Genomic DNA, 14,166 nt, shown 5'->3' on the forward strand with positions numbered 1-14,166 from the left:
GGCAGAGAACCAGAGTGCCCACTGCCCACAGGGAACTCACAAAGTAGTAGCTGATGGATTCTTTCTCTTTAAAATTGTATGATCAAAGAGAATTTCTAAGTATTTTGTCAAGTGTACAGAGTAATTGCACCTGTCCAAGTCCAATAGACCATTCCGTTAGCCACTTCTTCAGGAAAAAGAATGCTAATAGTCATCATTTATTAAGAATCTGCCATCCTAGTTCCTGTAAGAGAGAATCCTGATAGCTTTTAAATTAAATTCTGATATGTCTTCAGATGTTTGTGGTTATTTGGGGTGTTAGGCATATTTTGTAAGAAACTTCTTACCTCTTTCAAGGAAAAGGCAAATGGTCCAAATCAAGTCTTAGGAGTCTTCAGGCAGCCTGAAAAGTAGAAACTGTCCTCAGACACACCATTCAAAGGGGGAAGACACTCATATCGACCTGAGTCCCTTGCCCAATCATCAAGTTTCTTAGCATTCTGTGTGTTTCATGTGATTTTGTTCTAAAAGCTACCTGCTATTTTTAGACTGGACTGAGTTTCAAAGACTATTTTGGGCATGTACCCCACCCTCCACCCCCATGATCAGATATCAGCTGTTGACAACTCCAGTGGTGGTTAAGCACTAGATGGCTTTCTTTAGTACCTCTGTTGTTTGGCTGCTTTCATTTGCCACTCTGAGTGCTGTGCTGTCATTCAGTACATGCGCTCCTTTTTCTTTATTTGTGTTATAAGCTTACTGATCACTTACAATACACAGCCCTGGGTACTGAAAAGAGATTTCCACTGCACCCCAAGAAAACTGCTCCACCTGAGTACAGTGCTGCTTTGCTTTGGATCCAGTGATCCAATCTTCCTTGCATTCTCATTAACTACCTTTCTCTGGCTCCCATGGCCTGGCCATCAAGTTTGCTCCTGTATTGAACTGCTCAAACATTCTCTCTGGCATAATAGAATTTAGTAGATCTGAAATATACTTAAAATGTCACATTATATGCTATTTAGAGGGATTTGTATTTTACATTTAAGTTGAAAAGGGACCTTTAAAACATTATTAGTTCAACCTCCTGTTTTACTGGTGAGGAAGTCTGTCGCCATGATTGTCAGGTCACTGAAAAATATATGTACTAATCTAAGCCCTGTCTGCTCTTTGGAAACCAAGAAACCAAATGATCTGCAGTGATCTGGCATAGAAAATGAGAAGAAGAGAAGGAAAGGCCATTAATTAGGGAATTAGAGAGTTGGAGAACTAGCCGGGCAACTGTCTCCTACTGTCACTAGGACACCGGCATTAGCTCTTGTACCTCACAAATGACATGTGACTCATCCTTCAAAATCCCAGGAACAAAGTCAGGTATGGTGTTGCATGCCTTTAATCCCAGCGTTGGGGAGGTAGAGGCAGGTGGGTCTCTGTGAGATACAGATAAGCCTGGTCTACATAGTGAGTTCCAAGCCTGCTGGGGACTACAAGCAAGACCTGTCTCAAAAAAAAAAAAAAAAAAAAAGAAGTCTAAGCTTATGCCACACCCTGAGTTCCCTGGCCCCATGGTCTGCATTGACTGCGTCTTCCCATGGGCTAGATATACTGCTACCTCAGAGACCCCACAGAGCCCCTAGCTGACAGCCTCCTCTCCACACCTCATCTCCTGCAGGTTCTCAGCTTCCCCCCTCAGCCTGCATCATGGGGAGTCCACCTCTGAGTCCTCTCAGATTTGTGTTCATTGTGTTTGACCCCATTGGCGGGCTGCCCCAATTCTTCCTCTTTGCTGCAATCCAGGGTGTCTCCTCAGCCTAAGTTCTGTGAAGGTGGCTTCCCTCTGAGCCTAGCATGCACAAGTCTCATGCAAGCTTAAGCCAGAAAAAGACTCTGCATAGATATGGTGAAGTAAATGAGAAACCCCAAGACAACCTAAGAAAACTTTGATGACCAATGACTGCTGGGAAGGAGAGAGACAGTTTCTTTCAGGCAGCATGCACAAGTCTCATGCAAGCTTAAGCCAGAAAAAGACTCTGCATAGACATGGTGAAGTAAATGAGAAACCCCAAGACAACCTAAGAAAACTTTGATGACCAATGACTGCTGGGAAGGAGAGAGACAGTTTCTTTCAGGAATGGGGCTCTTAAAGATAAAACAGGCTCCAGTGGATGGACCCACATGAAGGACATTTGAATACACAAATTAGACTCTATAGAATTTATTAAATGTACGTATGCATATATGTATAAAATAGAGTAAATTAAATTTGGCAAGGGGCAATAAGGGGAGGGATGGGGAGGGATGGATAGGGGAGGGATGGATAGGGGAGGGATGGATAGGGGAGGGGACCTAAATACCATCAAATTATACTGTATGAAAATCACAAAAATTCAATTAAAAAGTGTTTTTAAGAAACTACGTCCTGGGGCAAGGCAGTAACTATCAAAGCTAAGGGGCTTGTTGACATGTTAAGCAATTAATGAAACAAGTGACCAAAGAGAATGAGCCTCCCCAGTTGTCTCTTCAATCACAAATAACTTCCTGGGCTTCGGTTGTTGGACAATTCCCTCCACATTCAAGACAATTAGAGGGTACAATAGGCATCTGTGCTCTGATAGTTACCCTCCAAGAGTGAAAAGGGGCTGGGGCATCAGCTAGGGAGGATGAGTGTGAGGGAACAGACCCTGATAAATACACTGCTCCCTTGCTAATACAGGTGGAAACTAGTGGGAAAAGCCCAAGTCTTGGATACATTACTCGATCTTATCCAAAAAGCAAAGAAAACAATCAGTGCTTGAGTACAAACTGTCTCTAACTTATGCAGACTAAGTGGCTAGTATCCTCTAATAACTTCAGAGAGGAAACACTGTTCTTAGTGGATGATGAAAGACAGATTATCTCATAAATTGTCTGGTGGTAATTTTATAGTGAGTTAGTAAGTCACACATCCCATCTTTATGACATCCTAGACCCTGGACTCAGACAAGGAATTTCACAGGTGATTGAACTTTGTACATCATGCTCAGTAGTGAGAATCAACACTTCTAAGTGAACAGAAGCATTGGAAGATTTTTGGTAAGGATTGCTATGCCTGTTAGAAAAATGCTCTGGGAACCTTCCAAATAGAGGATGGATGTGAGGGGACAGAATTATTGGCAATGGAGGCTGGTTTCATGGATACTGTTTGTCATCTATGTCCTAGAATGAATCTTTCACTATTCCTCCTTTGAGGCAGGCAAGCATAGGGAATATCTTAGTGACCTGGGACTAAATTTGATTTGCACTACTGTCCCCCAGGGGTTCTGGTTCCTCCAAGGGGCTGGGCCTTCTGCAGAGGATTGACTGTGCAGAGTTAGCCTAGGAAGGAGGGGCTGATCGTGATATGTTGGGACAGAAGCGGAGAGCCACTAGGAACCCACTAGGCTTGCGGGTGTGTGAAGAAGGAGCACAGGCGGTGTGGAGGAAAAAGATGGCCCCAGCGTCTCACCTGTGTCGCAAGAGGGGGCATTTACCAACCCGGAAGGAGACTGCTGCAGGCCCAAGATGCAGTGGGCGAATGCTAGTGGTGACTTTGGGCAGGCCAAGGGAGCCACGTGGTGTGACGGGCTATGAGCTGCCACATAGAGCTGGGCAGCCCAGAGCTGGGTGGCCCAGAGCTGAGCAGCATGGAGCTAGGTACTTGGCGTTCCTTTGGTTGTAAGTCACCCCACCCCCACCCCCTACCCCCGCCACAATAATAATAAATGTACATAAAGATATGTTATATAGTTTGCCTGATAGTGCAAGAGACCCAGAAAGAATTCTGGCGACAACTACATATACCCCTCTTCTAACAGGACCCTTGGCAACCTAGGACACACTCCTGCATGTACTATGCACACATCCCTCTTCTAACAATATACCTAGCAAATGAAAACTCCCATATGCATCACACTGCAGGTACGCTCCACTTTGAACAATGGAATTAATTTCTCTCCCATCAATGACTATCCTTTCATGTTTCCATTGAAATATATACCTGGCTAGGAAAGCTAGGGGGCCAATCTAGCCTAGACTGGTTTTGAGTGGACCTGCAATGAATATTATTAAAATCAGATGCATCATGGGAAGGGACATGTAAAGTAGAGAAAAGGTTATATAACCTAAATCTGTCAATAAAAGAGACCCATCATCGCTTTGTCATTAGAAACCTTCTCTTGGATCCCGGAAAAGGAAGCTCCTAGTAATAACCTGAGGTTCTTGAGTAGCCTCACTGAGGTGGCCTACTGTTTCTTTGTAGTGTGTCTGATCTGTGTTATTGCCTTTTCCTGAATGAAGTTTCCTTGACACTTGGAAATCTGTGTGCACCTCTTTTTTCAGTTCTTTGAACAAGACAGCGAGAACCTGGAAATATGCATCCAGCTACTGACTGCTAGTGACACCTTCTCCTGGTGTCTATTGCACAAGATCTCTTAATCTCTTTACCTTATTTTATACTGTGTGCCAAGTACAAGCCAGACTGAGTCAGTGACCAGAATTTCAGGCCATTCACTTCTCAAGGGTCTATATGCAAGACCCGTAAACATAGATGCTTTGCCTGTAGTCTGTTTCCCTAGACCCATTGTCTCAGCAATTGTCACCTTCCTGAGTGACACCCTTGGAAATTCATCAGCATGTCACATTTGGCAGCTGCACCAGGAGCATACTTTCTTTATGTATGAGCTGAGCACTGGGGAGCAGTGAACCTCTGTCTCCAGATCTATCGGGCTGCTGATCTTGAGAGAGCAGCATATTTATTCACAACCATCCTGAGCTGCGTGAGACCTTTACACATTTGTAAGTAAACAGACTGAGGTTATTCATGTTTCCTGTGCAGGTCCCATTCATTGCCTCCCCTAAAGGCTCTATGCAGCTCTAAAGGGGAGAAGGTTCCAGCCAATCAGGAGGGCAGCATTCATTCCCAGGTGATTTGTTTACTGACTTTCACCTAAAGGGCTCCAAGCTGCACTGTAGATGGGTCACTAAACTGCCAGGAAAACGTGACTACCTTTCTACACAAGCTCTAGAGACAGCCCCCTAGCAAGAAGCACCAGGGCTTGGGTAGAGAGGGAGTTCAATATGCACCCCCTGAAGACAGTCTCACATAGAGACGTCCAGGCTCGACTTCCCTGTCAGCCCAGCATATTCAGTGCTGCATGTGCCTAACCCAGGAAATGGGCAAATCAGATACATTTTCTCCTGATTCCTAGCAGCTTAGCAAAGCTTCCATGGTGCACTTGTGCTTTTAGAAGGAGTGGCCCAAATTGGGCTTGCATCCATGAAAGACAAAAATTCAGCTTAATCAGATTCTGTAGTCAGGAAATATTTCAAAATTCCTTCATCCTATAATTTTCTCCACTTCATCTCTCTAGGTAGGACTTTAATCATTTTCTAAGTATTAATCTATCAAAACCTGTTTTTTTTAAGACAAATTCAAGCTGCTAGAGTAGCTCAAATGGGGTATTTGGGGTTGTTCTGACCCTTCAAGTCTGGGATAAAGTTCACACAGTTACCAAGTTTTCCCTCAAGATTTGATTGCTTTTTATTTTTGCATAGGGGAAAAGCCAAAGGCCTAGCCTCCACTAGCTCCTACAATTATTGGGAGACGTGCTGGAGGCTGTGAGCATAGAACAGGCTTCAAATTAGAGGAATTTTGACAGAGTTCTAGTCTGTGGTTAAAAATTTGGATCTTGGGGCTGGAGAGATGGCTCGGCAGTTAAGAGCACTCGTTGTTCTTGCAGAAGATCTGGGTTTGAATCCCAGCACCCACATGGCACATAACAACTGTCTGTAACTCCAGTTCCAGAGGCTCTGACACTGCCTTCTGTCCTCTGTTGGCACTGAACAACATGGGTACACTTACATACATGGAGGAATGACACTCATACACATTAAATTAAAATCAATTAAAAAATAAAAATAAAATGTTGAATCTTGACTGGTAAGTGGCTCCACTAGGAAAGGTGCCTGCTTAGCAACTTGAATATGATCCCCAGAGCCCACATACTGGAAGCAGAGAACCAACTTTTGAAAACTGTCCTCTAACCTTCACATATGCTACGGCATATGCAAACCTACACACACACACACACACACACACACACACACACACACACACAAATCAATAAATATATTAAACAAAAAATTTAATAAAAATGTGAATCTTAGCTCTTATTGAGCAAACAGGTAAATCTGACTCCAATCATTTGACGTAGGACACAGTGGAGACAGAGTGCAGGCATGCCTGTGTAACCTTGAATGTGCCGTAAACCAACAGTCAGACTCAATGTCTGTCAGCCTTTCAAGAGAAATGTGGGGCAGCATGGAGATCCGCAAACTCTGCCTCTTGATCTTCAAAGCCAAGATTTACAGCCCATATTTTAGTCCTAGCTTTCCTTGTGGGGGAATTGTTGGTTATGTGCACACTGTTGTTATGTTATATGAACTTTTTCTACACTGGTGCTGAGTGTCAACAGGAAGTAGCTTGTGAGTGATGTTAGGGATGGTCGGCACGCACTCTGCTGGCTGACGGTGCATTTTTATTGTCATTCTCTCCTATGCTCTGATCTTCACTTCCCCACTTTGGATCTTTTCTCATAAACAGCCCCTGTTGTGACCATGGGATTCAGAGAATACAGAATGTAATTGATACACATGCCCACTCTGCCTTGGAAGAAGAGAAACCCCTGTCCTTCCTCAACAGCTCAACTTTCCATTCACTAAGCCAGTCTTCATTCCTTCCTTCCTTCCTTCCTTCTTTGTCTTCCCTCCTTCCTTCTTTTCTTTTGTTCTTCATATTAGTGTGTGTGTGTGTGTGTGTGTGTGTGTGTGAGAGAGAGAGAGAGAGAGAGAGAGAGAGATGAGAGAGAGATGTGGGGGGGGAACATACCATGGCAGAGGACATGGGTTCCAGAAATCAAACTTGGGCCACCAGACTTGCAAAACAAATGTCTTTCCCTGCTGTGCCATCTTTCCAGCCCCCTTAACAAGCTCCTTCCATGGCACTTCATTATAAGTAGCTGTGGTCAGCAACTGTCACATTCATATGTGCCACAGATGACATAGTCTTCACATTTCATACAACTATCTTATGATCATGTAAAAATCAGTCAAAAATAATGTATTTTTAAGATGTCTCATAGGTAATACAGCATTTAGACATTCCTTTAAAACATAATTATCTTTACAATTTCTTATAAAGTATATGTGAGACACATATTTGAGAATTTTTGTAATTGTAACAGAATTTTAAACTAATTAATATAAAAGTCTATATTGTGATATCATCACAGTAAGAGTTAATATTACTCCAAGTTGTTTATAATCCCTACAAAGATGAGGTCAAATGAGTATTGTTCAAGAGAATGGTTTTAGAGAAAAGAATCTGTCATTCCAACTTAGAACTTGTCACAGGATGACAAGGAGCTGGTAAAACTTACCAACAAAGTACTCCAGGGAGGCAAGGTACCATCCTTCTTGCCACACTCTACACACACCTGACCTCAGCCTTTGCCCACAGCTTACTTACCTGAAAATTAGAGAGTTATGTCAAGTGAGCCTTTGAAAAGCAAGGCACTAGTACAGGTAATTTTCAAGAGAGTAAACACTAAAGATCAGGCCACACTGGGTTGCAGGGGATACTTACCTAATAGCAATTCTAGAAATCTACAGGATCCTGACTTGACTTTAATTGCTATTACTGGTCATGCTGGGAGTAGCCCTAGCCTAGAGCAATGTGGGCGAGAGACTTTGAAATTGCCTGACCAAGCAAGACACACAAAGGCTTTGGATACCATCACAGTTGAATCTTCCTGCCTTTTTGGTAATTATTCCTACAGTAATTAGCTGCTCTGCAAAAAAAAAAAAAAAAAAAAAAAAAACGAAAGAAATATAAACTGTAAGAAAATGTGTGGATGTTCCATAGATTACTGCTTAAGCATCTGAAGACTCTTACTAAATATAAAGAGAGTTCTGATGAATATAAACCATTGTTCTACCTGTAAAGAGCTTCTTGGTCACCAAAGAGAATAGACATACAGGGTATGTATCACCTGGGTGGTACCAAAGACAATGATGCAAAGCAAATATGAAGGGTTTAAAAACATAATGAGGTAGCTTCGTGTTGGTGGAAATAGGGAATCTCAAGATTTTTTTTAGTATAAAATTAGGACTTCATACTGATTGTTATAGCAGTTTTTACAAAGATGTGATATAAGGAACAGAAATTTGGGAGGCTAGCCTAGAAAAAGGCTGAGGTTAGTTAATACAGGAAACCAAGAAAGAATATTAAATATCACAGTGGCAGTGAAGAGAGGATGTGAGCTCCAGAACCCTTAAGGTAATTCTGGAAGAACTTGGTTTTCAGCCCCTGGAGGAAAAGAGAGATGAGGGGGGAGATTGCAAATACAGTATAAAGACGATGCCTTGAGATAGTCAAATTCAGTGTACAGTTCAGTCAAGAGGATGGAACTCAGGAAAACAGTATGTTTTAAACACTTCAGGGTTTGGTGAACTCAAAGTAAGATTTGAAACTTTGGGAGTACAAACAACACTTTCCAAGTGACTTTCCTAGAGAGACATAAGATAATTCTGTTCACACCCAAATAAGGAAGCTGAAAACAAACCAAAGAAAGACTCTAAAAGGCCCATCTTGAAGAAATTAAGGAGCACACAATTGTGTCAGTGGCCACTCAGTCCTAATGGACAGAGATAGGACATCAGCTCCATCGACTAGAGTCTCAGGTTTTCCCTTTCCTTGTACTGTGAAGACTGAAATAACTTAGCCCTCTTGGGGTAAGCAGATTAGTGCTCCCTACAATGATACATATCCTAGTCTCTGGAACATGTAGATGTGTTGGATTACACGGCAATGGGGAATTAAAGTTGCAGACATTTAAAGTTGATAATTGCTGACCTTAAAATAAAGACATTATGTCAGATTATCTGATTGGGCCTGAAGTAATCCCAGAAGTTCTTTCAAATAGAAGACAGAAACAGAAAACTTATGAACCATAGATGGCAGTGGGACAAAAACTCAGATGGACCTTGAAGGCTTTGAAGGCAGAAGACAGGGCCATAAGCCAACAAATGCAAGTGGCCTATAGATGATAGGAAAGATGAGGAAATAAAATTTCTTCCAGAATTTCGAGCATGAACTGAGCTCTGCAGAAATCTTGCATTTATTCCAGTGAGATTCAAGTAGGAATTCTTACCTCTATAATTTGTTGAGTGACTTTCCTAGAGAGACATATAAGATACTTTTATTCATCCCCATATAAAGAAGCTACAGACAGACCAAGGAAAAAGAAGCCCAGATTGGAGGAATTAATGAGCTTATTAAGGTTACATGTGGGAGCATGGGTGACTCACAAGTAGCTGCACTACTAGAAAGCCCAAGCCCTTGCCACCTAGCTCTACTTTGTAAGGCTATAAGTTTACAACAGAGTCAATGCAAACATAGCTTTAGAGCACTAACTAGTACTAAATTAGTGAGATAACTACAGATTCAGACACTGGGTATAAAGAAAACCAGTCTGGGAAAATTATGCGTATGTATACCCTATCCTTGCTATTATCAGTGACCCTCATGGTCTTGGAACACACTTCCAAAGCATGGAAATGGTGGCTAGTTTGGCCGCAGTCTGGCACACAGAACAGTTAGAAGCTGCCTTGCTGCAATGTGGAGTTACTCTGGACAGGATTTGGAAGGTTAGTAATATTATAGAACTGCCTCTTTCTTGAACTTGCAGACCTTGCCTCCCTTCCATCTGTTTATTTTTTCTCACCAGGTAGTTCTGTCTACCTGGACAATGTCTAGCAGGCAGCTGCTAAGATGCCACCATGCTGAGCTCTTCTCTGAGCAGTTGATCTTTGTCTGGAAAGAACTTCCCCATACTATACCTCTTGGGAGTCAGCAATGGCAGAGCATCCTGAGGGGAAAATGTGCTGTCTGGCCATGTGCTCAGATGGGATGCTGCTGGATCAATATCTGGGAGAAAGTGAGGCACAGGCTATCTGTGGTGTGGTCACAAAGACCCCAGACAGTCCCATCAGGCGCTTAGGAACTGGGATGTGATCCTGATAAGCTTCCCAAATTCTAACAAGGATAGGCCAACATAGGTTAGAAAGAGGTCTCATTGGTGCATTAGGAGAGAGAAATGGTGGAAGATTTACTCTCAGGACTCAGTGAATGAGTTGTAGTAGCAGGCACACATATATCTGGGGCACCTGATAATATTCTCTGCTAATTGCTGTGATCTGGCTCTAGGAAAATACCTAACTTGACACTGAAATCTCTGCTGGGGCTTGCTACAAATCCTAAATCCCATTCAGCACCACAACCACAGCAGGTATGACAAGGGACTCCCAGGCTCTGCCTTTCTCTACTTCCCAGCGATGGTCCTTCCATCCAAATTGCCTCTCAATTATATGTGACATAAACTTTCAAGTCCCTGGTTCCCTGTTTAATAGTCAGACAAATAATGGTCTTAATTGCTTGTGAAAGACCTATAAGATTTTAGGAGGAAAAGCTGATGAAATGAGCAAAGTATAAAGCCGTCCTGGCTTGCCCTGTCAGAATAAGGAGTCCCACTGGGTTGTAGCAGATGATCCCTGATTTGGTCTTCACCTTTCTTACTTTTTCATTTCCTTGGTTGTAGCTGTGGGGGTGACCGAGCAGAGAATACCACTCAGTGTGCTGTTTTTGGTCTGAAACTATCTTATTGCTTTGTGGAAAAAAATTACAGGAAGCATTTTTATTTAGATATTGATATCTATTTGTCAGAAAAAACTACAGTCATTCATAGAGGGTTTCGACAGGTCAATTTTATAGAGAGAATCAACCACCTAGAATCTGGGCCTCCTTATTTTCAGATGTTTGGCTTTGCTCAGGATTCACAAAATGAACCCTGGAATCTCTGGCCATCTTCTCCTTGCCCCCTCCTAACCTCTAGTTCTGCTTTAGAGAAAATATTTCCATTCTCTTTTGATCACTGTAATCCCTCATTCTCCAATTTATTTCATTTGTAAATGGGATCTGGGCTGATTTTATTATTCTGCATTATTAAGCGTCGTATGTTTCCAGATGGTCTGCAGAGTCCGTCTGAGCTGAGAATGTGTCGCCGGGCCTCTGTTAATCTATCACAGGGGGCACATGTTCTGCAGGCTTCCCACTCAATAACTGGTCTGTGTTTTTCCAAATGGATTTACATTTTTATGTGCGACTGATGACTTCTCTAGAGACACATACCATGAACGTCTGGCTGTTATTACATGTACAAGTCATAAAGCTATGTAATAAGACTCATAAAAACATACAAATAGTCTTTTTCCAGAAAGGAAAGAAACATGATCAACCCTAAAATCAGGAGCTTGGAAGAGCTTGTTGCTCTACTGAGAAATCACAAGACATGTCCTTTGGGATGTCCAGTCATAAACAAACAAACAAACAAACAAAAAAGCCAGCCTGACAACTCTAGATTTTGTGTGGCAGGGGGAATCACCCCTGGTGGTCCAGAGATGTTTCCTTCACTGTCTTGTTCATGACGTCAAAGCCCCATCATTCATGCTGTTCACCTCTGGGAACCTGAGTATGAGACCCACCTCTGTGTCCCTTTGCCACTTAGAATCATAACTTTACTCCCTGTGGTGATTTGAATGTGAAAAGTCCCTGTAGGCTCAAGTATTTGAACCCTTGATCCCAGTTGGGGGAGGTCCTGGAGTCTTTAGGAGGTGTGGCCTTGCTGGACGAAATATACTACTGGGGATAAGCTTTAATACTTCATAGTTTCTCCCGACTGCGAGTTTGCTCTCTCTGTTTCATGCTTGTGATTGAAGATGTAACCTTTCAGCTTTTGGCTCCTGCTACCCTATCTACAACTTGATGCCCTAACATCCCCACCATTATGAACTCTCCCTCTAGAATCATAAACCAAAATAAATTCTTTCTTCCATGAGTCCTGTTCGGTTATGGTGTTTCACCACAGCAACAGAAAAGAAACTAAAAAACTCCCACAATCTACATGGTCCCACCCCACTGAAACCCTCAGATGAACCCAACTTTCATCTCTTGATTTTATTTGTAGCTGGTACTTTTTCTTCTCTGGGGGAAGAAATTTATGACTTCAATTTCTCAGAAAGATTTCAAGCTCCCTAAGAAGACATACTTAGCCTCTACAGTACCCAATCTCCATGCCCTGCACATTCCACAGCTCCTCCAACAGACACTCATCAGTAGGCTCTCAGTTAAAGCTGCACACATATGCTCAAGCCTGTTCACCAACAGATCCTCAGTATCCATGCATACTCACCTCCAGCCCAGGTTTCATCCTGAAACCATGATGATTTATTTTTCATCTAAGCATGATCATGCCACTCCTCAGCTTTAATCCATCTCAGCTCTGTGCTCCAGTTTCTCTCCATTCCCATGTGCCAGCCTTCCTTCAGCTATGGGTATTTCAGTCAGGCTTTACTGATGTCCAAAATTTGGGTTCTTGTCTTTGAATATTTGACATATCTTAATATTTTACTCTCAATGTTACTCCTTCCTGGAGATCTTCCTTAATCCTTTCAATCACTTTAAACTCTTATTTCACTCCCATAACACCTGATACCTCTCCTTTGTAGTATTCTCCACAGTTTTAATTCATATAATTATTTGATTTTTTTTTTTTCTATCAGTCTCTGGAAACATAGAACTAAGGTCTTCTGCCCCTTAGGAAGAATAATGATGGAGTAATGATAGAGACTATCGTTCATTAATCATTGCAGTCTAGAGCACAAATTCTAAAGCACTAGAAGCCCTCTGCAAGTGTTTTAAACAAGTAGGTGAATAAATTAGGATAGGTATGTTTTCAATTGCTCCAGGATCTACATCTTTTAGAATGTTAACCATAGGGAGTTCTGAGTCCCAGCATTGTCCAGAGACATGCAGACCACTCTCTGAGTCTGCTTCCAGCAACTTCCCTCAACCACATAATTGAACCACAACAAAACCAAACTCCCTGTACTGGGGAACAGCAATGGGCCTGTGACATGCTTGACATTGCTCAGGGACTGTCCCTCCTGAGATGTGCTCTCCCCTGGGTTTTGATGCTGCCCTGCTTCTCTGGATTCCTTCTTTCCTTTTGTCCTTCTGCCCTCGTCACAGGTTTCTTCAGTCTGATTGGCCTACAGCTGTTCTGGAAGTGCTCATAGCCTATTCTGACATCTGTTCTTAGAGCTTTTTATCACTTTGTGTCTGAGGCTGAAATATCCGGCTATTTCCTGAGCATTGGCTTTACCGCACACACCTCAGTTCATGTGAACGTGAACTTTTTCCCCTCATTATTCTTCACTCCCAAACAAAACAAGACAAAACATAAAACACCTCTCTTCTCCCTGGATTCCCCCACTCAAGACACCAGCTTGGCTTCTTTGTCAGATGACTAAGTCACCATCCCTGATGGTATCATAATCCTACAACTTATCAGTCACCAAGTCCTTTTACTCAGACCTCCCAAACATTTCTCACTCTGCCCAGTCCCTGCTTTTTCCAGTGCCTTGATTCATTTCAGTGTAAATATCCATTATTTGAACAAGTGTTAACAGCCTCCCACCCTGTCACCAGCCCCTTAAAATTTCTTTAACTACAAACAAAGTCCCAATCACAGCCTGTGTATTTATAAAATAAAAGTGTGATCGTACCTCTTCCCCACCTAACCCAGCAATGACTCTATATTGCTTTCCCCATCAAACCCAACAGCTCAGGGTAGACTTCTCTTGCCACTTTTTCCCATTACACTATATTGGACAGGCCCAGACCCATGTCTGTCCTTGACCTTGTCTCTGGCTTCCCTGAGCTTTAGTATACATTCCTGCTGCTTCCTGCCCATTCCTATGCCATCTTCATATCTCACACAGACACTGCATTCTTCACAAAAGTTCCCTAATTCTACCCGGATGTGGGAGTTATTCCTCCTCATCTCTTTCAGAACATACAGCTGTGTCCTTATCTTCAGACTAGTCTGGGGTTACTCACTGCTTTAATCTTAGTGTGATCTGTTTCCACCTACTTTGCCGAAAATTATTAAGATTCCATGTTACTCTGAGCTTTCACTATAGGCTTGATCTCCTTGCCCAGAAATCTACAATATTAAGCTCATCAAGATTTAAAAAAAAAAAAAAAAAAAAAAA

At 42.4% G+C, this 14,166-nt stretch overlaps 1 long non-coding RNA gene across 1 annotated transcript in view; it reads right to left on the reverse strand.

Moving 5' to 3' along the window:
• Positions 1-332: 332 nt before the first annotated feature.
• The window catches only part of LOC115066853, a 14,698-nt gene continuing 864 nt past the window's right edge, over positions 333-14,166 (reverse strand). Inside the window, exon 3 of the long non-coding RNA XR_003846297.1 lies at positions 333-382. This is a non-coding gene — a long non-coding RNA (uncharacterized LOC115066853). The remainder of the gene's footprint in view (positions 383-14,166) is intronic.

This window comes from Nannospalax galili, unplaced genomic scaffold (genome assembly GCF_000622305.1).
Source record: "Nannospalax galili isolate Female #2095 unplaced genomic scaffold, S.galili_v1.0 scaffold1191, whole genome shotgun sequence".
NCBI classification, from domain to species: Eukaryota; Metazoa; Chordata; class Mammalia; order Rodentia; family Spalacidae; genus Nannospalax; species Nannospalax galili.